Raw genomic sequence first — 27,274 nt, 5'->3', positions numbered from 1 at the left:
CTAGACTGCTTTAGAAAATCTGTCAGTAATGACTTTTTCATCACCACATTCTGGGCCACAGTTGGCATGAAATCTTGCCAAATTCTTGGTCTTAGCTTTCAATTGATTAAAACATAAAGTAAGATGAAGGTTTCCATCTTTTTCAGAAGGCCTTTGACGAGGTGCCACACATGAGGCTGCTTAGCAAGATAAGATCCCATGGAATTACTGGGGAGTTACTAGCATGGGTGGAGCATTGGCTGATCAGCAGAAAACAAAGAGTGAGAATAAAGGGATCCTATTCTGGCTGGCTGCCGGTTACCAGTGGAGTTCCACAGGGATCGGTGTTTTTTACAATGTATGGTAATGATTTGGACTATGGGATTAATGGATTTGTGGCTAAATTTGTCGATGATACAAAGATAGGTGGAGGAGTGGGTAGTGTTGGGGAAACAGCGAGCCTGCAGAGAGACTTAGATAGTTTAGGGGAATGGACAAAGAAGCGGCAAATGAAATACAATGTTGGAAAGTGCATAGTCATGCACTTTGGTGGAATAAATAAACGAGCAGACTACTATATAGATGGGGAGAGAATTCAAAATGCAGAGATGCTAAAGGGCTTGGGAGTCCTTGTGCAGGATACCCTAAAGGTTAACCTCCAGGCTGAGTCAGTGGTGAAGAAGGCAAATGCAATGTTGGCATTCATTTCTGGAGGTATAGAATATAAGAGCAGGGATGTAATGTTGATGTTCTATGAGGCACTTGTGAAACCACACTTGGAGTATTGCGTGCAGTTTTTGGCTCCTTATTTTAGAAAGGATACACTGACATTGTAGAGGATTCAGAGAGGATTCACGAGAATGATTCCAGGAATGAAAGGGTTACCGTATGAGGAACGTCTGGCAGCTCTTGGGCTGTATTCCCTGGAGATCAGGAGAATGAGGGGGGATCTCATAAAAACATTCTGAATGTTAAAATGCCTGAATAGATTAGCTATGGCAAAGTTATTTCCTGTGGTAAGGGAGTCCAGGACAAGAGGGCATGACTTCAGGTTTGAAGGACGTCCATTTGGAACAGAGATGCGGAGAAATTACTTTAGTCAGAGGGTGGTAAATCTGTGGAATTTGTTACCATGAGTATCTGTGGAGGCCAAGTCATTGGATTCCCTTAAGGCAGAGATAGATAGGTTCTTGATTAGCCAGGGCATCAAAGGTTATGGGGAGAAGGCAGGGGAGTGGGCATAACTGGAAGAATTGGATCAGCCCATGACTGAATGGTGGAACAGACTTGATGGGCTGAATGGCCTACTCTGCTCCTGTATCTTATGGTCTTATGATCTTATCAATTTGTACTAACATCTTATCGCTCTAGCCCTCAATGGTCATAATAAGAGTCCATTTTGTTAACTTCCAACAGGAATTGGGCTCTGTCAAGGACAAAAATCTTTAGTGTATTAAAATTTAAAGCTTAGAGTAGCTCTAGCCAATCAATTTTTTAAAAGCTGATTAAAATTTTAGTGGCAATTTAAAAATGAGACAGAAATTGATGTGAAGCCCAACATAGCACAGGAATACTGAGCCATTGAGTAAAGCTATTTTCAACGAGTAATCTTTATTTTAAGCCTGCACAAGGCAACAAGATGTTATAAGAAAGAGCAACCGTGGAAAATTTCTCTATGAATTTACAGGGTTATGTGTTAGGTGGAAGGGTAGATTTTCCAGAACCTTGATCAGGTTTTCCCAGCTGATAACAACTATGCTTTGAAATCACAGTTGAGTTGTTGCTATAGTGAAAGCATCAAAGTAGAATCTCAGTCCTTAAATTGACTCTGAGTTCACTGAAACCAGAATCTGGTAACCCTGATGAAACAGCTGTCAGATTTGACTTTAAAGAATGGATTTTTCCAATTTGATTTCAGAGAGCGTGAATATATAGCGAGCTTGTGCTTTTCTTTGGGATGAAGAAGAGTGAGAGGTAACTTGATAGCGGTAATAAGAAGCATTGATACAGTGGACAGACAATGCCCTTTTTCCAGGGCAGAAAACTCCTCCAATCATCTTAAAATTATGCCCTCTCATCTTTTCCAGCGCATTTTTCCCTGGTTGGTAATGGCTAGTACAAGAGGGCATACTTTTGAGGTAATTGGAGAAAAGTATAGAGGAGATGTCAAAGGTCGTTATTTTTTACACAAAGTGTGGTGGGTGCATGCCAGCTATGGTGGTAGAAATCTTAGATTGTTGAAAGAATGTTGGAGGGTTATGTGGGAGGAAGGGGTTTGATTAATCTCAGAGTAGGTTAAAAGGTTTGCACAGCATGCTGGGCTGACGAGCCTGTACAGTGCTGTACAGTTCTGTACTCTATTATATTTGCTGTATGTCACACTGTTTAGTTAAGGTGTACTCAGTGAAGCCTTAAGGTTGTCATAGCTGGGTGTGGGGGCGCTGGGTGTCTGTGAGGATAAGCTCCCTCTTCCTATTAAATGCTCCCAATGGCATGTGTCTCAAATAACCTCTGACAACCAAGTCCAGCTCCTGCCTTCATGTGTGGCTTTACTACTAAGCCCAGTGGAACCATTTCTAGTGACAGGAGAAGGGGCAAAGACTGGTTACTGGTGCCTTAAAACCAGTCACCCTGGGCAGGTGAGGTTCATCAGCTGTGATTGGTAACTCATCTGGAAGAAAGAAAACTCTGATCTCAAACCTTTGCTGCCTTGCAGCTTTACCCTTTTAGAGTGAAAGCATCGGGAGTAAACCCTGAGGAAAAATGCAGAGCTGGATTCGGTAAGGTAGTCCTACATTGAGTTCAATGTTGACTGATAACTCCTGCAGCGTAACAGGTGCCGGACTGTACCAGTCTCTGCCATTTGTTTGGATTCATCAGTTGTGGAGTGGGGAGCCTGCTGCATCTGTAACAGCTTTCTTCCATTTGAACTGCCCAGGCTTGTGTATCACAGAGTCAGCTAGGGCACAACATCCATGGTCGACCCAGACCAACAGAGGGCCTCAGACAAGCTTCGTAAATTGACTTCAAATTCCCTCTTGTGACAAAATTAGAATGAAGTTCAGTTTGTGATAATAATTCTTCTTTTTGTTAGCCTCATAGATGTCAGAGGCCTGGAGGCATGAGTTGAAACCTTTTCACAGCCGTTAAGGAACACACACAAAGTGCTGGAGGAACTCAGCAGGCCAGGCAGCATCTATGGAGAAGAGTGCAGTCGATGTTTCAGGCCAAGTCCCTTCATCAGCACTGGTGAAAAAAGGATGAGGACAACATAAGAAGGTAGGCTGAGGGGAGGAAGACACACAAGATGATTGGTGAAACTGGGAGGGGGGAGTGGTGAAGAAAAGAGCAGGGAAGTTGATTGGTGAAGGAGTACAGGGCTAGAGGGGAGGACTCTGATTGGAGAAGACAGAAGGCCATGGAAGAAAGAAAAGGGGCGGAGCACCAGAGGCAGCTGATGGGCAAGTAAGGAGATATGGTGAGAGGGGTAAATGGGAATGGAGAATGGGGAAGGAGAGGGGTTGTCATTACCGGAAGTTCAAGAAATCAATGTTTCGGGCCAAGGCCCTTCATTAGGACTCTTCGCAGCAGAGAATAAGGAGGGAGAGCAGTGAGAGAGCATTTCACTGAACTCCCTTTGAAGGGAAGATTTAAACTTCCTCAGGGTAGGCATCCTGGAAGAGACTTCACAGTGTAGCATTCCAATCACCAACAAGAGAAATTCTGCAGATGCTGGAAATCCAAACAACGCACACAAAATGCTGAAGGAAGTCAGCAGGTCAGGCAGCATAAATGGAAAAGAGTAAACAGTCGACATTTCGGGCTGAGACCCTTCATCAGCTACATCACGCAGAATCTTTTCTCAGAAATAACATGTTGCAAGTGTTCCAAAATCACATGGAAAATCTTTCACCAGTGCCTTCCTTCCTCTAATTTCTCCTCACGGAATTGACTCTTTAGATTCCTGGAGCCCCTCTGCTGGTCGTGGTTGTGACCCAGTTGTCTATGTTACCTTCAGTCAATACGCAAGCCAGAGCAACATGATCCAGAGAGCAAGCGGTTGCCCATGTAGCACGCCCCCCCTCTCCATGCAGCTGATGTGTCAATGGAACAGATACAGTTTGGCACCAATGCCGCAGGAGCTTCCATTCAGCGTTGAACTCAGTGTAAGACTGCCTTAGGGTCTCCCGTTCCAGATTTTTCCTCCGGGTTTAGCCCCGAAGCCTTCCCCATGAGCAGCTGTAGCCACAAGACAGTGGAGAGCTGAGATCAAAGTTTTCCTTCCCCTAGATGGAATCAAACCAATGATAGTGGAAAACTTCACAGGATTGATGTCTAGGGCGCACAGTAGAAGTTCAGGATTTTACTTTGGGACAATTGCATTTTTAGTATCTGTGAATTATGCATATTTGGAAACAAGTAAAGTTATTAGATTTGAGGACAGTCTCAGAAGGAATAGTAGACATGCAGAGAGCAGCATTACAAAATGAGTAAAACAACAAATGCTGAATAATAGAGAAATGATGGATGAAATTTATTGCAGCAGGGTCCACGATTAAACACATGAATAGTGTGAATAAAGCCAAGGTTAAAGTCCAGAAAAGATATTAACGTCAGTAGCTTCTATGTTCAATACAATGATCTGCAATGCCAACAAATGCTGGACTGCAGCACCAAAAGAAGAGAATACTAATCAGAGGAAGCTGTGATCAGACTGTTTAGTGACCTGGTCATACTGCACTATGTCCTTATTTATTCAGCTATCTATCTATCTATTTAGAGATACAGCATGACACAGGCCTTTCTGGCCCAGCAAGCCACACCACACAGCAACCCACTTATTTGATACTAGCCTAAATGAACTGACTAACCAGTATGTCTTTGGATTGTTGGAGAACCCGGAGGAAACCCATGTGTTTATGGGAAGATGCACAAACTTCCTATAGACGGTGCCAGAATCGTTCTCCAAGCTGTAATAGCATTAAGCTAACAACTTTTCTACAGTGGAACCCCTAAAGTACTCTACATAATTTATTTATTTTTTATTTTATTTACAGATACAGCACAGTGGCAGGCCATTTCATCCCAGTGAGCTCAGCCTGTCCACTGACTAATTAACCTAGTAACCTGTCTGTATGCCTTCGGAATGTAGGAGAAAGCCAGAGCCCAGAGGAAACCCACGCAGTTGGGAGGCGAATGTACAAACTCCTTACAGACAGCATTGGGAATTGAAATCAGGTCACGAGCACGGTAATAATATTGTGCTATCTACTACTCCACTGCGCTGCCCTCTGCAAAAAGAATTCACAAGTTTGTAATGGGTAGGACAAGTAGACATCATTTCAAGCCAGTAAAAGATGAGGCTTGGGTACTGTCAGGAAATTCTTCACACATTACATGGTAGAAAGAGACATGGAGGCAGGAACCCTGCACTCCTTAGGAAATTATTACAGATTAAACTCGCGATATCTTACTGGATGGAAGTACAAGTGTTGGGTTACAGTTTAGGACAGGAGTCTGCACCATCCTCACTCAGAAGATCTAATATGGCAACATGATACATGAGTGCACTGTATAAAGGAGAATCCAGGCCTTTGCTATGCACATTACTCAGTAGTTTATAGAATGGAGGAGAACAGATTGTTTCCTTAGTAAGATCTGGCAGTTCAATCAAGGATATTGATCTTTCAGGGAAGTAAAACCATCAATTTCAAGTACCTAAGGATTCAGAACTATTACGGTTATGACATTTGATGAGTAACTAGATTTCTGACTCTCCATACAGGAGCCCCTCAGGGCTGTGTACTAAGTCCCCTCCATTACTCACTGTATACCCATGACTGTGTAGCCGCCCATAGCTCTAATCGGCTAATTAAATTTGCTGATGATACTACATTGATTGGCCTAATCTCAAATGATAACAAGGTGGCCTTCAGGGAAGAAGTCATCTCTCCGATTCAGTGGTGTCAAGGAGACAACCTCTCCCTCAATGTCACAAAAACAAAGGAGCTGGTTGTGGACTAGAGAAGGAGTGGAGACAGGCTAACCCCTATTGATATCAATGGATCTGGGGTTGAGAGGGTAAACAGCTTTAAGTTCCTCGGCATCCACATCACCAAGGACCTCACATGGACTGTGATCTGGTGGCTTAGCTTCGCGAGCAAAGATTTAGGAAGGGAGCTGCCCACGTCTGCTGCAGGCTCGCTGGTGGCTGACAAGGCCAATACAGGACAGGCAGGCCTGGCCATAGTGACTGCAAGGGAAATTCTGTTCTGGGTTTGGTGCTGCTGTGTCATGGTTCTTCCTCCTTCTCCTTTTGTCCTCAATGCCAGCCCTGCGTGCATTCTCAAAGGAGGAGACAGACTGGTGAATGGTGTGTCGCCAGTCATCGCGATCGGAGGCTAGATTAGACCACTGGCGATGGTCAATGTGACAGGCACCAAGGGATTTCTTCAGAGAGTTCTTGTACCTCTTCTTCGGTGTCCCTCTGTCACGGTGGCCAGTGGAGAGTTTGCCGTACAGCACAATCTTGGGCAGGCGATGATCCTCCATCCTGAAGACGTGCCCTGCCCAGCGCAGCTGCGTCTTCAACAGCATGGCCTCGATGCTGGTGACCTCCGCCTGTTTGAGGACTTCGATGTTGGTGATGAAGCCACTCCAGTGGATGTTGAGGATGGTGGAAACGCTCAAGGAGTCGTAGGTGGTGATGGTCGGTGACCCACGACTCGGAGCCATACGGGAGGGTGGTCAGTACAATGGCTCTGTACACGCTAATCTTTGTGCCTTTCTTCAAATGCTTGTTGTTCCAGACTCTTTTATACAGCCTGCCGAATGCGCTGTTTGCCTTTGCCAGTCTGTTTTCAATCTCTTTGTCGATCTTGGCATCTGACGAGATGGTGCACCCCAGGTAGCTGAACTGGTGGACTGTCTTCAGCTCTACCACACTGATGGTGATGCGGGGAGGGTAGTAATCTTCCTGAGGTGCGGGCTGATGGAGAACTTCTGTCTTCTTCAAGCTGACTTCCAGTCCGAAGAGCTCGGCAGCCTCTGCGAAGCAGGATGTTGTACACTGCAGGGCTGTCTCTGTGTGGGCAACAAGGGCAGCATCGTCGGCGAAGAGTAGCTCTCAGATGAGTTGCTCCAATGTCTTGGTGTGGGACTGTTATCGCCTCAGGTTGAACAGGCTGTCATCGGTGCAGTTTTGGATGTAAACACCATTCTCATCATCAAGGTTTTCTGTGGCCTTTTTGAGCATCATGCTGAAGAAGATGGTGAAGAGAGTCGGCGTGAGTACACAGCCTTGCTTTACTCTGTTGCCTATTGGGAAGGGTTCTGAGAGGTCGTTGTTGTGTCTGACTTGGCCACGCTGATCTTCATGTAGCTGGATGACAATGCTGAGGAACTCTGGGGGGCATCCCAGTCATTCCATGAATTCCCACAGACCTTCCCTGCTCACATTGTCGAGTGCTTTGGTAAGGTCGACAAACATCATATACAATCCCTTGTTCTGTTCCCTACATTTCTCTTGGAGCTGCCTGAGAACAAATACCATGTCGGTCTGAAGCCACACTGGCTCTCTGGGAGGTGTTCTTCTGCAATGATGGGCACCAATCTGTTCAGGAGTACTCTTGCGAGGATTTTTCCTGTGATAGAGAGAAGAGTTGTCCCCCGGTAGTTGGAGCAGTCAGACCTTTCCCCCTTGTTCTCATACAGGGCGATGATGACTGCATCTCGGAGGTCCTGTGGTAGTTCACCTTGTTCCCAGCAGCAGACAAAGAACTAACTCATGGAGTTTGTATGTAACGCCGGGCCCCCATGCTTCCAAATCTCAGGTGAGATTCCATCAACTCCCACTGCCTTGCCACTCTTCAGCTGCTCTATGGCCTTGACTGTCTCTTCTAGGGTTGGAATCCTGTCCAGTTCTGTTTTCTCTGGCTGTTGTGGGATGCGATGAATTGCTGAGTCTTGGACCAGGCGGTTGATGCTGGAGAGAGTTTGGAAATGTTCCGACCACCGGTTCAGGATGGATGCCTTTTCTGTGAAGAGAGCCTGACCGTCTGCACTGTGCAAGGGACTCTGGACCTGGTGCGAAGGGCTGTACACCACTCTCAGGGCTTCATAAAACCCTCTGTAGTCACTGGAGTCTGCGCAAAGCTGAGCTCTCTTTGCGAGGTTGGTCCACCACACGTTCTGAATCTCTTGAAACTTGCGCTGGAGGTTGCTGCATATGAGGCGGAAGGCTGCTTTCTTATCGGGACATATATCGTGTACATAGAATGTAGAATAGTACAGCACAGGTACAGACCAATTAAATTGGTAATCAAATGTCCAACTAAACTAATCTCTTCTATCTGCACAATGTCCATACCCTTCCATTTCCCTCACATTAATGTGCCTATCGAAATGGCCCTTAAAAGTCTCTAATGTATCTGCCTTCACCACCATCCCAGTCATTGCATTCCAGGTCCTCACCACTTTTGGTGTAAAGCACCTGCCCCTCACATGTTATTTGAACTTGCTCTCTCTCACCTTAGGTGCATGCTCTCTGATATCAATATTTCAACCTGGGAAAAGGATACTGTCTGTCTACTCCATCTATGCCTCTCATAATCAAAGTTTGTCCAATGTCTCGTTATAGTTCTTGCTGTCTAATCCAGGCAGCAGCCTGGTAAACCTGTTCTATACCCTCTCCAAAATCTCCATATCCTTCCTATAATGGGGCAACCAGAACTGTATGCAGTACTCCAGACTATATATCATAATTTCAAAAGGGCTTATAATAAATTCAGTTCTAACTGGAGGTTATATCCAAACAGACTTACCAAATGTGATGATACAGATGGTGGAATAATCTGCCTTTGATCAGTGTAAATTGAACATGTGAAACTGGCAAATTTGGAGATTTTATAACAAAAAAAGATTCACGTGTTTCTGTCTGAGAGACTTCTGTGTTTCATTGCTGCTCCTAGCAAAAACTGACATATGTCTGAACAAAAATATAGGGTGCCAAGGTGGTGTAGTGGTTAGCATGATGCTATTACTGCTCAGGGCATCAGGGTTTGGAGTTCAATCCTGGTGTCCTCTGTAGGGAATCTCCATTTGTCCTCTGTAAGGAATTTCTGTTAATCCTCTGTAAGGAATCTGTGTTAATCCTCTGTAAAGAGTCTCTGTTAATCCTCTGTAAGGAATCTCTGTTAGTCCTCCTCATGGATTTTCCCCGGGTGCTCTGTTTTATTTCCCACAGTCCAAAGATCTACCAGGTATTAGTTGGTCACTGTAATTTGTCCTGTGATTGGGTTAGGGCTAAATCGAGGTTATCAGGCGTTGCTAGGCAGCATCGCTCAAAGGGCCTATTCCACACTGTATCTCAATAAAAATAAATAAAAGGATGTATGGGGTTTCTCTATTGTATTTTTTCATCTTAAAAGAATTCTACACCAGCTTCAATCAGTTTTTAAAGGAATTCACCAACTAATCATTTAAAGTTATGTGTAGAGATGTGTTAAAAAGGTTTGCAAATGACACAAAAACTGAACATGTGGTTGACAATGACAAAGGAAGGTAGAGATGGTAAATTAGATAGCAAAATAGTAAATCTCTGGATAGATCATAGTCTGGCGGGAGGAGGCGATAGCAGCGCGCCACGCGTGCGCAGCCCTCCGGTGGAAAATGATATTGTATCCGTTAATTAGGGGCCGTGGACAATTCTGATTTGATGGAGATGGACATGAAAGCACAGAGGAACATCTGGAAAAATTTCTGAAACGCTCGTTCGCTGCTGTCGTTACTGCGTGGTCAGGAATCTTTCAGAGGGAAGGCCTCAAAATCCCCAGCATTGCCTGCTGTTGGCGACCGAGAAGGAGGTCGAACTGTTCGGATAGAGATGGCGCTCAGAACTTGGTGTCGGAGAGCTGATCAGAGCTCGAAGTTTTCGGACGACTCAGAGTCGGACCATGGTCGGGTATGGCAGGGAGAGTTTTTCTTCCTTCTCCCGTCTGCATGAGATGTGGGACATTTGACAGACTTTGAACTTTTACTGTGCTCATGGACTTCTTCATCAAGTTATGGTATTGTTGCACTGTTGTAACTATATGTTATAATTATGTGGTTTTGTTAGTTTTTTTCAGTCTTGGTTTGTCCTGTGTTTTGTGATACCGCACCGGAGGAAATGTTGTATCATTTCTTAATGTATGCATTACTAAATGACAATAAAAGAGGACTGCGTGTCTTCATAATCTAATAATCTAATATTGCATTTGAAAAGGTGCAATAAAGCAGAACACTATGAGTTACAAAATACACGTGGACTAAGATGTTAACTGTCCTGTGCTATCACCAGTGGGATCATCAGTTGATCTGCCACCTGTCTTCAGGAGTTTCGGCCCGCTTATGATCAAGACTCCCTCGAGGTGGTGGGCCAGCAGTGCTAAAGCACCACCTCCCACTGGTGAGCTTAAAAACTTGGCATCTGCCTCTATCAGAGTTGTTGGTCACTTCCATCCAACAGATAGTCTGCTCTTCAGGTGTCTATGCAACTACTGAAGGGTTTGCAAGATATGTATACACTGTCTGACTATCTGCCCCTCTGGACATACCTGGTCCACACCCATGCTGATCCTTTCTCTGCTGCCTCAGCTACAGCCCTGCTGGTTGACTTGATCTCTCTTCTAGTGAAGCCAAGGTCATGCAGCCACTTCTGGAGAGTGAACGCAATAAACCCACGGCAGCCTACTTCAAATGGATAGCATGAGACCTTCCACCCTCTGTCTCTGCACTCTGATCTTAATTCTGCATACTTGGTTAACTTGCATTCATGGGCTTCATCGATGTTGTCTTCCCAGGGAACTGTGAGTTCACCAATAACCACTTCTCTACTGGTGTCAGACCATACGATTACATCTGGACGCAATGTTGAAAAAGCTATTTGCTCCGGGAAACTGCCTTTCCCGTCCAAGTCAGCCTTGACACACCAATCATTGGCTGAAGAAAGTATGCTTGATCGTGAGCCTGTGCTGTACACCCTTGACTTGGAGCCTTCTTTCAGAAATGATATGCGATGTTCTGTGCAGCATGGGGCATGAGATAAGTTGTGCTGCAGTACTCTCTGCTCAACCGCTTCTGTTACAACTTTGAGAACCTTGTTATGTCTCCACGTGTACATGTCGCTGGAAAGATTGACTCTGCATGCACTGAAGATATGTTGAAGTGTTCCCTTCTCGCCACAAGCAGCACACCTGTCTGTCTTATCTTCATACCAGGTGCTGAGGTTGGCAGGTGTTGGGAGCAGATCGTACGCTGCTCTGCATAGAAAAGAAATGCGGAGCGGTTCCATCTGCCACAGAACATTCCAAGATAGGTGTCGTTGTTCAACACTTTCCCACCGGGTCCAAGCCCTTTGTTTGGCCAGGCCAGCTGTTTTAGTTAACCTCTTCTCCTCTTCTACCTCTCATATTTCTTCTGTCACAAGCTCACAGCACTCCTTACCTGTAGAAGATGACCACCACTTGTGGGTTGTCCATCCAAGTCCCTGGCGGCCTGGCTGGATAGCCCCAACCGTCTCCTTGTGTTTCAATCTGGACTCTGCCTCATCAACTGCTACACGAGCTGACCACTTCCTGCCTGATCTCACATCCGGCTGGGTGTTCTTGATGACAGGGTCTTTTGAGTCTCGAAGCATCAAGAATGATCTTACCTTGGCTACCTTGACCTCCTCAACAAGGGATTGCACTGGGATGGTAAGCTTTGTCTGGCTACTGTGGATTGCAACATTGGTGAGGCTGTTCGGTACTCCAAGCCACTTCTTCACATACTTGTTGATCTTCCGTTCCGTCGCCTCAACATGGGACATCGCCACTTCATAGACAGTTAATGGCCACATTATCCGTGGCATCAGTCCGTACTGCAAGCACCACAACTTCAATTTGCCTGGCAAGCCACACTCGTCAACAGACGTCAGACCTCTGCTGATCTGTTCTCCTGTCTCTTGAACCCTCCTGGTGTCTCTCAGCTCCGCTGTGTACCATTTCCCGAGGCTCTTAACTGGTTGGTCCTGAATGGATGGAATCTCCTCTCCACAAAGGATGAAATGAAAGTCAACCAGCTTTCCTCTCCTAAGAACAAGGCTCCTTGACTTCTTGGTCTTGAACTTCATTCTTCCCCAATCCATTAGCTCCTCGAGTTTAGATAGTACATTTTCCACTGCCTCCATGCTGGGACCCAAAAGGGTAAGATCATCCATGAACACTCATATTGGTGGTAACTCCTCTCCGCCATCAAGTGCGACACCTGGTCCCACTGATTCTGCAGCCCTCACAATAACCCCCGTGGCTAACACAAAAAGGATGGGTGAAATCGCACATCCCACTGGGATTCCAACATCCAAGCTCTGCCACCTAGTTGTAAACTGCTGAGTGGAAAACCTCATCTGGAAATCGTTGTAGTACTGCATAACAAAGTTCCTCACCTTAGCAGGAATCCATAGGAGTTCCATCGCAAACTCAATCAGGACATGGGGAACAGAACCATATGCATTTGCCAGATCAAGCCAAACTACAGCTAGATTTCTTCTCAACCTTTTTGACTCCTGGATGGTATTCCATATCATAGTAGAATGTTCAAGGCATCCCGGGAAGCCTGGTATTCCTGCTTTCTGCACACATGTATTTACTAATCCATTTTCAATCACAAATTAAGATATTCTTTCTGCCAGAATGCCAAACATAATCTTTCCCTCTACATTCAGGAGTGAAATTGGTCAGAACTGATTCAATGGAGAAGAATTCTCTTCCTTCGGGATGTATACTCCTTCAGCCTCACTCCATGACAAAGGAACAACACCTTGTCTCCACACCACCTTTAACAATCTCCACAAGTATTTCCTCAGCTCTTCACACTTCTTGAACACCTTATACGGCACTCCATTAGGTCCTGGCACTGAGCCTGACCTTGTCTTTCTGATGAACCGTTCAACTTCTGCCAGTTTGGGTTCTGACAGATCGAACTTCACTCCTGGCTCGGTAGGATTCACAAGCCCTGAAATGTCAAGCAAAGGGGCCTCCCGCCGTTCGTTAGAGTAAGTGCTTGCCAGGTGATCCTCAAGTTCTTGTTGAGAGATGTTAAGCTGCCCGCTCTTACTTTGTTCAAACAGTTTCTTTGTGAACTCGTGAGGGTTCTCAAAGAACGACTTTCTTGGCTTCTCTCTCTTCTTTCTCTTTTTACATTGTGACTCTGCACGATGGAGTGATGCTAACTTTATTCAAAAATGCTGTCAGAGATCAGCAAGCCCTGGCTTGTCACCCTCACTTGCTACCTTCCACCTCTGTCTCAACGATCTAATCTCTCTCCTCAACCTATTAATCTCCTTCTGGCGCCTGCTTGGTTGCTGTGTAGGCTTTGCTTTCTTCAACTCAACCAAACCGAACCTGTACTTTCCAACATCGTAAATCATATCGCCCATCACTTCCAACTTTCTCTTTGATGTTCCCCTGAGCGTGTTCTGCAACATCATACTGATATCCTCATCAAATACACGCCAAACCTTCTCATCTGCCATTGCTGGCCACTTGACCTTCCTCTTCTTCTCTACCTCCTCGCCACCGCCATCATGCGAAGGATCTACCTGGGTACTGTGATCTGAAACCTGACATGGGTTATCTCTCGTCTGACCTGGAGTATGATGACGCTCTCCAGAGCGAATCGCTGTGGCTTGTGAATCGGTGGTTGAAAAGACCACATCATCTGTGCTTGATGAAGAAATCTCATCTTCATCCACTGGGATGGAATAGCATTTCAACTTTGCTTGGTGGACTCGTAAACCTTTAATGCTGGAAAACGCTCTCCCACACCAACACACTGAACACTCAGAGCCTCTTATCTTAGCTCTTGGTCGTAGCCATTCCCTATAAATAAGAAGGTATGGAAATCATACAAAAATATGATTTAGGAGTTTTCCTCATTGATCAATCTCCTTATCTCAGGACTCCGTTCAGTAAATATATTTATTTATTTAGAGATATAGCGCGGCCCAACAAGCCACACTACCCGGCAACCTACCCATTTAATGCTAGCCTAATCATGGGACAATTTACAATGACCATTAACCTACTAACCGGTATGTTTTAGACCCTAGGAGGACACCCAAGCACCCGAGAGGAAGCCCAGGCAGTAACAGTGAGAACATACTAACTCCTTACAGAGGCTGTTGGAATTGAACTCTGAATTCCAATGCCCTGAGCTGTAATATCACTGTATTAACCACTCATATTGTTCATGTTCGTCCATCGTTGTCGATGAAGACTAGCGCGTGACTTGGATTTAAGTGAGGGAGAGTTGCGCAGCGTCAGCCTCACTCTCTCTTCCCAATTCCCATCTGGATCCAGTGGCAAGACAAGAGTCAAGTGGGCTGGAGATGGGACTAGGCGCAGTGGATGACCAGGACGTCTTCTGTGTCTAGTCATGCTCTACACATTCCACGACGCTTGCAGAGACCGCCTTCTTGACCGTTGGACCTACCATTGGTCTCATCCGCTCAATCCGCCGGAGTCTGTCTTCACATGCTGGGATAGACAACTCCCTATCTCACCGAGGGTTTGAGACCCGTCGGCTACTCTCACCTGGTTTAGCCAGCTTGTCGAAGCCGTTGCCCAGGGTGTGGCCACTGTCACATGCAAACAGCTACGGGGAGCCACAGGTGAGAGCTGAGTGCCAGGTGGAGACCAAAGGTGGACTAACCGCCTTGAAAAGGATGCGACATGTTCCCCCACCAGAGGTGCTACCCCTCCCTGACACCCCATACACCCCTATTAACTACTACACTATTTTGGTACCCCAAAATCTACCTCAAAGACAAGGATCTAGTCTTCCTTAGTCATAGAGGCTAAAACTGCACAATACTCTGAGTGTGGTGTCAGGAAAGCTTCATTTAAATGAACCATGATTTCTGCATTCTGTTACTCAAATTGTGGAGAAATGAAGAGGACATAGAGCATATGTCATAAACAGAAAAGATTCTGCAGATGCTGGAAATCCAGAGCGACACACACAAAATGCTGGAGGAGCTCAGCAGGCCAGGCAGCATCCATGGAAATGAATAAACAGTCGACGTTTCAAGCTGAAACCCTTCTTCAGGACTCAAGTTCACATCTATAATATTTGATGGCAACTGACGTCTGCCCAATGGTTCTCTGTTTCCCTATTTTCTATCTCTCCTCTTTGGAACAGAATTTGCTACTTTCCCATCTGCTGGTACCCAGAAAATAGTGAATTCTGGAAGAATTTTGAAAGTTCTTTCTTTGTAAAACTTATTCATATACAGTGGAGATCTTGTTTTTAAAGGTTTAGAGATGAGCTCTTGGTCGTAGTCGTTCCCTGTAATTAACTGTATCCGTCCGATTGGGTCCATCATTCTCCCTCCCTCTCGTTGGACCCGGAGGGTATTCTCATAGGTAAGAAGGTGGTGAATGTCTGAAATTCTCTATCCAAAGTGTTCTGAAGGTTCGATCATTTGCTGTATTTAAAGAGGAAGGAGATAATAGTTTGAAAAACCGGGGAATGGAGAGTGATGGAGAAATGGCACAGAACTGTTGAAGCCTGAGGTACATCAGTCATGAAATACAGAATGTGGAAGAGGCCTGAAGGGCAGGGGGCTTATTTTTGCCTTCTTTTGTGTTCTGGCATTCACTTTGTATGAATCATTTTCTTCTGCTCTGACCTAAGGCTTAGTTTAGATAGTTAAACATTTTGACCATCAGTAAGATACAAAGTTTTATAAATAATTCTCCTCCCATGGGTTTGGAATATGCGGGGCCCGGTGCTAATTCCACAGTCAGAACACCTGTGAGAATTCTGAAACAGCATTGTCATTGCATAGACACTTTCAAAGGTAATTATAAAGTAGGCCTTGAGGGAACAGAGAAAATAATGGACCTCATGTGCAAAACCGGAAGAAAAGCAGCAGTTTCTAATAACTACAGCAGGAACAACAATAACCATCATTCCACTAAGTTAAACTTTGAGTCAAGCATGACATATAAAATATAAATCAGAATCTTACATTGCTTTAAAGGTCATTGGTGGTGAGGGCATTTTCCCTTAGAGTTAAAAAGTTTATCATCAGCCAAGTACACGTTCTACAGAACACCAGGAGTCTGAGAAAAAAACTAGACCCGATTCATCGGCTTCTAAAGATGCAAAGGCATATTATTGAAAAGCGATAGGAGGCAGATGCTGGGAAATCTGCCCAATATTTCTACCAATTCCTTTTTTGACGTTAGAGAATGATGTCCCTCCTCTCAGATTAAAAATAACTTGGTGGAATGGTGCAGATGCAAGGTAATTACATCGTAATCGTAATACATCCTACCAGTGGGAGATATATGGACCCTCTAATTGTTTCAGATGCTGTTCCATCCTCCTTTCCTCTATGGCTGCTAGTTCCATGTTTTTTATATTTTTTTCAAGAAGGAAGGTGCAAACATTTTTTTAAAATTTGCTGCTTACTGTTAGAACCCATGCTCTTTAGTTTAACACCATAATATCAGAATCAGACTTATTATCACTGGCATGTGTCATGAAATTTGTTAACTTGTCACCAGCAGTTCAATGCAATACATAATATAGAAGAAAATAAACAAATAAGTAAAAATAAGTAAATCAATTACATTGTATGTATATTGAATAGATTAAAATCATGCAAAGGCAGAAATATATATTAAAAAAGTGAGGTAGTGTTCATGGGATCTATGTCCATTTAGGAATCGGATGGCAGAGGGGAAGAAGCTGTTTCTGAATCGCTGAGTGTGTGCCTGCAGGCTCTGTACCTCCTACCTGATGGCAATATTATGGTAACTGCATATTTGTCAACAACGTTGTACACCTTTGTAAGATGATGTTGTTTCTCCTCGTTGTAAAAGACTGTGCTCTCTAATTCCCTCCTAACTCACCCATTTGAAAAGTAAAAATAAAATGCAAATGCTAGGAAACTGAAATTAAAGAAACAGGAAATGCTGAGAATATTCGGCAGGATAAGAAGCATCTGCAGAGAGAGAGAGAGAGAGAAGTTGTTGTGTTTCACTGTATGGCTGAAGGATAATTAAACTTGAATCAGTATCAGGTTTAATATCATTGAAATTTGTCCTGAAATTGCAGCAGCAGAACAATGCAATACATAATAATAGATAAAAATGTGAATTACAGTAAAAATATGTGTATTAAATAGTTAAATTAAGTAAGCAGTACAAAAATAAAAATAAAACAGAGTAGCGAGGTGTGTTTGTGGGTTCAATGTTCACTCAGCAATCTGATGGCAGAGGGGAAAAAGCTGTTCCTGACTATGTGCCATCAGGTTTCTGTACCTCCTTCCTGATGATAGCAATAAGAAGAGGGCATGCCCTTGGCAATGGGGTTCCTTAATGATGGATGGGCCGCCTTTTGGAGCTACAGCTCATTGAAGATGTCCTGGATGCTATGGAGGCACGATGAAGCTGACTAAGTTTACACCTCTTTACAGCTTCTTTTGATCCTGTGCAGTAGACCCCCCCCCCCATACTAGACAGTGATGCAGCCAGTTAGATACTCTCCACGAATTCCTGTAGGAATCTTGCAAGTGTCGTTCGTGACATACCAAATCTCAAATTCCTAATGAAATATAGCCACTGTCATGCCTTCTTTGTAACTACATCGATATGTTGGGCCCAGGATAGATCCTCAGAGATACAGACACCCAGGAACTTGAAATTGTTCACTCTCTCTACTTCTGATCCCTCTATGAGAACTGGTGTGCATTGCCTTGTCTTATCCTTTCTGAAGTCCACAATCAGTTCTTTGGTCTTAGTGCAAAATTGTTGCTGTGACAGCAATCATCCAGCTGATTTATCTCATTCCTGTATGCCCTCTTGTCATCATCTGAAATTGTGCCAACAGCAAATTTATAGATGGCATTTGAGCTATGCCTAGCCACATAGTCATGGATGTAGAGAGAGTAGAGCAGTGGGCTAAGCCCACATCCCTGAAGTGTGTCAGTGCTCTTATGGGCTAGTTTCACCTCGTGTGTTTGAATATTTCATATCTTGACTACCAAAACTGAATAGGATGGCCATGCATTCCACTTTGCTTCCAAAATTTTGATCCATTGGCATCACTAAAAGGAATTTCAAGTGCAGAGTACAACTTGTAGTTCACTATCTTCAGATGTATTTTTTTGGCTATTCAGTTGAAAATGCTGTTAACTCTGTTTGTCGTTACTCAACTGGAATCAGATTATACTACCTGATTTATTTGCCAGTTGTGATCCCAGATAATTCCTCAGTTATACTTTCATCAGAGTATTTGTGATCAGTAAATGAACCCCATCACAGTTACAAAGAAACGCAGTCAGACTAAAATGAGCTTAAGTAATAAATATTAACCCTGACTGACTTCAATGTTTTCCCCCCACTGGGGGCTTTCTAAGCTTTTAAAATTGCTGTTTCCACAATCGCAGGACATGTATTGCCAGTACTGACTTCAAGCTGAAATATTGATGTGAGTGAAGCTGCTGACAGGAGGTAATCTTCCAGTCATTTTATGGGTCACAGAGAAGCCATGGAATCCGGCTGTGTGACTGGCTTTGTTTAGTAGTGGACAATGTCAATTTTAATCGTAAGTGCAGTAAAGTGCCCCAAAACCACCAGTGTGCTTGTTGCATTTCTCGCAAAAACCATCCTTCTGGCCGCTTTATAGACAGATTCAAACTACAATCTGTTCTCAATGTCAACTGAGTTGACATTAAATCAGTCCTGATTTACTCAAGATCTTTAAAGCTCTTAGACGGAGGATGAGAGGTGACCTGATAGAGGTGTATAAGGTGATGAGAGGCATTGATCGTGTGGATAGTCAGAGGCTTTTTCCCAGGGCTGAAATGGCTGCCACAAGAGGGCACAGGTTTAAGGTGCTTGGGAGTAGGTACAGAGGGGATGTCGGGGGTAAGTTTTTTATGCAGAGAGTGGTGAGTGCATGGAGTGGGCTGCCGGCAACGGTGGTGGAGGCAGATACGATAGGGTCTTTTAAGAGACTTTTGGATAGGTACATGGAGCTTAGAAAAACTCAGGGTTATGGGTAACCCTATTAATTTCTAAGGCAGGGACATGTTCAGCACAGCTTTGTGGGCCGTAGGGCCTGTATTGTGCTGTAGGTTTTCTATGTTTCTATGTCTCTATAATATCTCTGTCTGTCCCATCAGTCTGAGCTGAAATCAATCTGAGCACTGGAAATGAAGAATCACTGTACATTCAACATAGAATGTTAAAAATCAAGTTAGAGATTGCCTAGGAAGAGCCTTGCTCCCGAAATAATGTCCAAAGGGTAGACATTCATCTATGGAAGCAGTTTCTAGACTCAGTGGACCGAGGAACATAGTCCCTTGGCTTTTTGCAAGACTTCTATTTAGTGTTTGTATTATCATTACCATTTTGTTCTCTTTCATTTTGTATTTGCAATTTGTTCTCTTTTGCACACTAGCTGTATGTCCATCCTGTCAGATGTTATTGATTCCATTGAGTGTCTTTATTTACTGTGAATGCCTGCAAGAAAACAAATCTCTGGGTTGTACATGGTGACATATATGTACTTTGAGAATAAATTTACTTTGAACTTTGTACATTGAACTTTTTAAGACAGAAGTTGCTAGTAACAATTTTGTCAACACTCCCCCTCAAAATCTGGAGAAATATGATTTTCCAATTCATCTGTGCCATACTCCTATTAATGCTGTCAAACATCTGACCGCAGACTAACTGCTCCACAGCTAATAATTTTTTCTTTCTCTCTTTCCAATCAGCTGAAGCCATTTCATAATCTATCAGATTCTGGGAGATCACCACCAGCAAGTGCCATGACAAAGAATGCACTTCAGTGCCTCCACTTTCTTAGAAGTTTCACACAGATTTGGTATGTCAGCTAAAACTTTGACAAACTTCTACAGGTGCACTGTGGGGAGTATACTGACTGGTTGTACATAGCCTGGTATGGAAACATCAGCGCTGAAGAAGAAAAAAGCCTGAAAAGCAGTGGATACTGCCCAGTCTAACACAGGAAAAGCCTTCCCCACCATTCAGCACGTCTGCTAGGAGCACGGCCACAAGGAAAGCAGCATCAATCATCAAGGACCCCAGCCATCCAGGCCATGCTCTCTTCTCTCTGCTGCCATCAGGAAGGAAGCACAGAAGTCTTAGATCCAAAAACACCAGCTTCAGTAACAGCTATCATCCTACAACCATGAGGCTCCTGAACCAGCGTGGATAGCTCCACTCACCTCAACACAGAACAAATTTCACAACCTCTGGACTCACATTCAAGGATTCCACGTCTCATGTTCTCAGTATTATGTATATGTACAGCACTGTGCAAAAATGTTAGGCACATATATATATATAGCTAGGTTGCTGAAGACTTTTACACATTACTGTATTTGTCAACGTGGAGCGGAGGACTAGATTGCAAATCGGGGAGGAGCAATGGATTTTGGGAATGATGAGGGTGGAGTGCTGTAGAAGGGGTATGGGACAGTTGGCAGAGAAGGAGTGCCGGTGGTAGGGGGTAGCACAGGTGTAAACACGCCAAGCCCTGAGACACCAGACAAGGTAATTTGATTCTAAGCAATTCATTTATTGATCATTACAGAATATCTCTGTGGTGCTTACCACTCCCTCCCCCCTCCCTTCCCCCTTTCCAAACCAAGATTCCCCTTTCCCTGCCCCCTTCTCACTCTCAGTCTAAATTAGAGACCCACATCACAATCAGGTTTATCATCACTCACATGTCATGAAATTTGTTTGTTTTTGTGGCAGCAGTACAGTGCAATACATAAAATTACTATATACTGTGAAGAAGTCTTAAGCACCCTAACTTATATACATGACACGAGACAACCGGGTGACCCATTGGGGCACCCTTTGAGAGAAGGGTAGTGCAGTCTGGTGTGACCAGAATGAACATTAAATTTTCCTGAATGCTACTGGTATCGTTTTGCTTTGAAAATTGAAGAAGAAAACCTAACAGTTTATTAAAGAAGAACGATGCGTAGCAAGGCAAATATAGCTCCTCCTCGTCTAACAACAGACACTTTTGATGGCATCATTTCTGGTTGATCTGCTACCCTTGTGCCTCTTGTTGTCATTCTGGAAACGTACAATTCTTTCATCTGCCATCTCTTCATTTCTTCTGCTGTTTATTCTTTGTCTCTGATCTTGGAGACGTGCATTTCTCTGCTCCTTTGTCTCTTCCTCTCTCCTCCTCCTGTGCCTGTTTTTGTCATTCTGGAGACATGCAGCCCTTTCATCCCCCATCTCTTCATCTCTTCTACTGTTTGTTGTTTGTCTCTGATCCTGGAGACGTGCATTTCTCAGCTCTTTTGTCTCTTCGTCTCTCCTCCTTCTATGCCAGTTGTTGTCATTTTGGAGACGTGCATGCCTCTCCTCCTCTGTCTCTTCTTCTCCCATCTTTTTTTGTCCTGACTCTTTGAACCTGGAGTCGTGCAGCCTTGGCCTCATCCGATTCTTGTTCTCTCCCTCTCCTTGCCATTTCCCAATGACGTTTGGCATCATCTCTTGACCATAATGTCCCCCTTCTCTTTCCATGCGGCATAATTAGGCTGACCATATTTTTCTTATCCTAATGCTGGATAGAAGATACGAAGCAGTAACACCAAAGCCTCCAGGTTGCTGATTTCTCTTGATAATGTGGTTGTCGCTCTCCTAAGTGGACATGATATAGTCACCGCTGTCCTTTGACTGCAGCAAAGGGTTTGATGGGTGTCTCGAAGTACGTCATTACAATAAGATTTAATTATCTCTTATTGATGGGTCGCAGTTTGATATGTCCCAATCCTGCACATGCTGATGGTGATTAGCAGAAAGTGACCACTCGAAATTGAGCTGCCCTGCCCTTTTGCTGCGGTTGGTGTCGCTGCTGTGAGCATCGTGGGGCGCTGCTGAGGCTGGCCGTGCACATGCATCGTGGTGTCGCGTCATGGTTTCCATCATGGCTGACATCGGCTCTCAGGTGAAAGCGGGGCTGTTGATTTTGGCAAGTGAGTAATTTTATACGAATATATAACACTGAACTTTGCCTGCATTCTGTAAGTTAGAGCATTTTAAGTTGATTTAGCCAAAAATAGTGCCGCTGTAATCCACCATTTGCGCTAATTGGAGGTCACAAACAGGCAAACAGAGAAACAGAACATGAGAGTTTTAGTAGAATATAGATATGTGCCTCAGACATTTGCACAATACATAGTAATGCATGTATGTATTTATTATTGTTTTTATTTGAACAGTTTGTTGTCTTTTGCACGTGGTTGTTTGTCCATCTTGTAACGTGGGATGTTTCATTAATTCTATTGCGTTTCTGTAATTACCGTGAATGTCGGCAAGAAAATGAATCTCAGGGTTGTATATGGTGATATACATGTACTTTGATAATAGATTTACTTTAAAATTTTAACTTTGAGTATCTCTGCAGCCACATCATTTATAGTTTTGTAGCAGAGGCTGTCTGACCTATCCATTCTGATGTAGAGTCTTTAGCGCAAAATATTAACTCTAGCTTAAACAGATGCTGCCTGAATTGATGAGTGTTTCCAACACTTCTAAGTTCATTTTAGATACAGCTTGGCATTTAGTTTTAAAATCTTCAGTACTTGTCTTTTTTTAATAATGGTGATAGATTTAAGGCTCTACCTCTGTTCCTCCCTTGTATTCTTTATGACTTCCACAATGGCAGATGGCAAATGGAACTTAATTTAGACGAGTGCAAGGTGATGCTCTTTGATACACAGTAAATGGCAGGACACTAAGGAGTGCAGTAGAACAAAGACATCTGAGAATACAAGACTTCACAAGTCAAAGTATTGAGTACAGGAGATGTGACGTACGCTTAAGGTGTATAACACATACGGAAGGCCTAATTTAGAGTATTGTGTGCAGTTTTGGTCATCTACCTATTGGAAAGATGTAAATAAGTTTGAAAGAGTACAGACAAAACTTACAAGGATATCGCTAGATCTGGAGGACCTGAGTTACATGGAACATTTTAATAGGTTAGGACTTTACTGCTTCAAACATAGAAGACTGAGAGGAGATTTTATAGAGGTACAGTATTCAAAATTATGAGGGGTATAGATAGGGTAAATGCAAGCAGGCTTTTTCCGCTGAGGTTGAGTGGGACCATAACCAGAGTTAAGGGTTAAGGGTGAAAGGTGAAAATTTTATGGGAAACATGAAGGGAAACTTCTTCACTCAGGGGGTTGTGAGAGTGTGCAGCAAGCTCCCAGCATGCAGGCTTGATTTCAACAGTTCAGATAAGTTTGGATACATATATAGATGGGAGGGTTATGGAGGGCTATGGTCCCAGTGCATGTCGATGGGAGTAGGCAATTTAAATGGTTATGGCATGGACTGGATGGGCCGAATAGCCTGTTTCTGTGCTGTATTTCCCTATGACTCTATGACACTTGTTAGCCTGATTCCAACAATCAGTGCTGGAATGCTGAAGAAAAATCCAAATTGGATCTCTTGCAGAAGGAACAGCTAGAAGAGTAAACACAGAGACAGATGGAAGGATAATTCCTTGGAGGAAAAAGCGAAAGATTTCCTCTTGAAGAAGCTTACCATCAACTCCTCAGAAACTCCCTTAGAGACCAATTCTAAGTAGCTTTCAATTATCTTTACCCTGGAAGTGAAGAGATGCAAGATCTCTAACCAAATATTAACATAACCATTTGAACTGCAAATAAATGCTGCTTAAATCCATTCACTGTAAATTGCAACATATTTTTTCAGGCTTTGTTTTTATACACATCTCTTATATACTTAATTCTCACATTGTCATATTTTTATGAAGGGCTTTCAGCCCATCGAATCAATTCTGCCTCTCAGAGCCATCTCATCAGTCCAGTTACTTAACTTATTCTCTCTGTAATCCACTCTTTCACATGTCAATTAACAAGCCCCAATTTTCCTGCTACCCAATTACACTCCTAATAAATTGGCCCCACTGAGTGTATGTTTGTGGTCTTCTGCTGCTGTAGCCCATCCACTTCAAGGGTTGACATGCTGTGTGTTCAGAGATGCTCTTCGGCACAACACCGTTGTAATGTGTGGTTATCTGAGTTACTGTCTCTTTCCTGCCAACTTGAACCTGTCTGGCTATTCTACTCTGACCTCTCTCATTAATGAGGCATTTTTGCCCATAAAACTGCCGGTCATTGGATGTTTTCTGTTTTTCACACCATTTTCGGTAGAGACTGTTGCATGTGAAAAGAGAACAGCAGTTTCTGAGATACCTGAATAACCCTTTCCGGCACTAACAATCATTCCACAGTCTAAATCACCGAGATCACATTCCTTCACTATTATGATATTTGGTCTGAACAACAACTAAATCTCTTTGCCATATCTATATGTTTTTATACATTGAGTTATTGCCACATGATTGGCTGATAAATATTTGCATTAATGAGCAGGTATACAGATGTATCTAATAAAGTGACTACTGAATGTATAACGGGGCAATTTTCGGTAGTTGAAACAGCTATCAAGAAATGCTCTGTTAGGATGTTTGAAAAAACGAACACCTGTGCAAGATCCAGGATGTCGTAGGGAGAAAGTGTAAACTTTACACTAACAACACCGGAGCTCAGGATCGAACCTGGGTTGGAGAAGCTATGAGGCAGCTGCATTATCTTCTGTACACTACACCACTCTGTTTATTTTTTAAATAGAGATGCAGTGCAGAATATATCCTTCTGGCCCTTTCAGTTGCACCACCTAGCAACCCCCGTCAACCACAAATTAATCCTTACAATTTACTGGACAATTTACAATGGCCAATTAACCTACTTAGCACTTGTTTGGACTGTGGGAGGAGAAAGGAGCACCAAGAGAAAACTCATGCATTCCACATACCGACTCCATTGACGATTGACCATTGACCATGTACTGGTAGACCTTCACTAATCCGACTGTAATCCGGTTCCTTTGATAATCCGGCACTGATTATGCTTAATGTGATCCTTCTGTAATTTGGCATTTTCACTAATCCGGCACTCCTCAGGTCCCAATGGTGCCGGATTAGTGAAGGTCGACCTGTACTTCTATTTGTGAACAACTAAACTTACTATATTTTTCTATTCTAAATATTTAGAACTGGAATAGAAATGCTTTTGTAGCCCAAAGAAACTATCTACCAAACTCAAGATTAAATGTTAATTAACTCATGGGGGCACCACCTCTGAATACAAGGGTGTCCCTTTAGAACAGAGATGAGGAAGAATTTCTTTAGCTAAACAATGGTGAATGTGAGGAATTCGTTGCCACACTCGGCTGTCGAGGCCAAGTCATTGGAGTTTAATATGTTCTTGATTAGTCAGGGCATCAAAGGTTATTGGGAGAAGGCAGGAAAATAAGGTTGAGAGGGACATGGATGAGCAGACTCGATGGGCCAAATGGCCTAATTTTGCTCCAATATCTTATGGTCTTGTGGTCACTGTTATTTTACAGAACAAATTGACATTTAGTGCAAAGAAACTGAATAAAGAAAATCATTTGGAAATCACATGTACTTCAGTACATGAGATAATAAGAAGCTAATCTACTATATGTTGGAATTGAGTACAAATTCTGTATGATTGTTTAGATTTTGCTATTAACAATGTATTTTTATCCCTGTGATGTGGCAGCCAGAGTGGTCTTGCTATTCCTAAACATGGATTTCAAAGCAGAGTAAGAAGAAGTTCTACCTATGACTTTTTTTTCCACATTGGCTCAAGATTTTATGAATCCTTAGAGAAGTACCTCAGGGATTTCAAGCCCCAATCCCAGTGGATTGTTCCCAGTCTGTACCCTTGGTATATCAGGAAGGAATCCAACTGGAGCCATTCCTTACAAAGAATGGGGCAATGATTGATTTGCCCATGGTGTTTCGAACAATCCCCCACAGTCAGCATGGACATTGAAGTGAAAAGATGAGCATTCGATGTTATTAGCTCTGTGGGAAAATCTCTATCCAAACCTCTGTGCTACAACAGTTGGTACTATTCACCAACAGCATCATGACTGAAAAAAAAAATACAGGAAAGCAAATTTGGAAATCCAGTCCCCAAAGTATTTATAAACAATCTACCGCCTCATCTGTCAGTTCAAAATTCAAAACTGTACCTGGATAGAATGGGGATGAATATTTATTTATTTGGCCAAAAGATATTTGAGGAAAAACACAGAGATGAGTCAAGCTTAGACTTTGCAACCGATGTGATTCAAGATTCAAGATTGTCTAATGTCATTTCCAGTAAACAAGTGTAAAGGAAAACAGAATAATTGTTACTCCTGATCTGATGCAGCACAAAAAATACAATAATTGCAAAACACAATAAATATGAATACATAAGATAGCTTATACACCTCGATTGATTATATGTACTAGGCACAGGAGACTGACAGGAAATGATAAAATAGTGATGCTGAGGGGTTTGGTAGGATGTGTTAGTGGATGGCGATGTTGGTCAGCCTTACTGATCAACCTTACTGGAGAAAGCAACTGTTTTTGAGTCTGGTGGTCCTGGCATAGATGCTACATAGTCTCCTCCCTGATGGTAGTGGGATGAACAGTCCATGAGCAGGGTGGGTAGGATCCTTTGTGATATTGCTGGTCTTTTTCCTGCATCCTTCTGTATATATGTCCTTAATGGCAGATACAGAAACAAACATTGCCTTCAAAAAAGAAATTGAGAAGGAATAATAGCTTGAGGAAAGAATATGAGAACAGAGCCAATGGGTTTGGTCTACCAGGAGATGAGAACGATTCACTGGATAAAATAGTTTCTTGTTGTAGCAATAGGCACTGTCAGAATGACTGAATAGACATTTATTTTTTCCCATCAGTATTTCAAAAAACATGTTGTCAATGGCAACAGGACATTTACCTGTCCCTGGCGGAGAACAATAAGTGGACATCTGAGATGCTGTCATGGGTCAGGAAATGCAGTGAAGCCTCTTAACCTTTATTTAAGTGTCTGATGATACAAGGCAACAGATGTAGCACCATCTGTCTGTTTCAATAGCTTCTTCAATAAAAAGCATCACACAGTTACCAACATTGCACATACACACGATTGCCAACTTGTTTCTTTGTAAATGTATATGAAAGCAACCACTTACATTTGTATAGCATCTTTAACACAGGAAAATATCCCAAGGCTTTTCACAAGATCATTTTTGGACAAAAACTGACACAAAATATATCAGCATATAATTGGGAAGGTGAC

The 27,274-nt window shown here is 43.2% G+C and overlaps 1 protein-coding gene across 7 annotated transcripts in view; it reads right to left on the bottom strand.

Moving 5' to 3' along the window:
* LOC134356672 (copine-9-like) overlaps positions 1-27,274 on the bottom strand; it is a 585,942-nt gene that overhangs the window by 212,697 nt on the left and 345,971 nt on the right. The window contains exon 1 of one of the 7 annotated variants that reach the window (XM_063067687.1): positions 13,645-13,871. The exons of the other annotated variants lie outside the window; for them this stretch is intronic. The gene's annotated coding sequence lies outside the window, so the exon portion shown is untranslated. Of the gene's footprint in view, positions 1-13,644; positions 13,872-27,274 lie in introns of those variants that run through there. 7 annotated transcript variants of the gene reach the window in all.

This window comes from Mobula hypostoma, chromosome 15 (genome assembly GCF_963921235.1).
Source record: "Mobula hypostoma chromosome 15, sMobHyp1.1, whole genome shotgun sequence".
NCBI lineage: Eukaryota > Metazoa > Chordata > Chondrichthyes > Myliobatiformes > Myliobatidae > Mobula > Mobula hypostoma.
The sequence above is the reverse complement of the archived record's forward strand: the minus strand, read 5'-3'. Positions and strand labels throughout refer to the sequence as shown.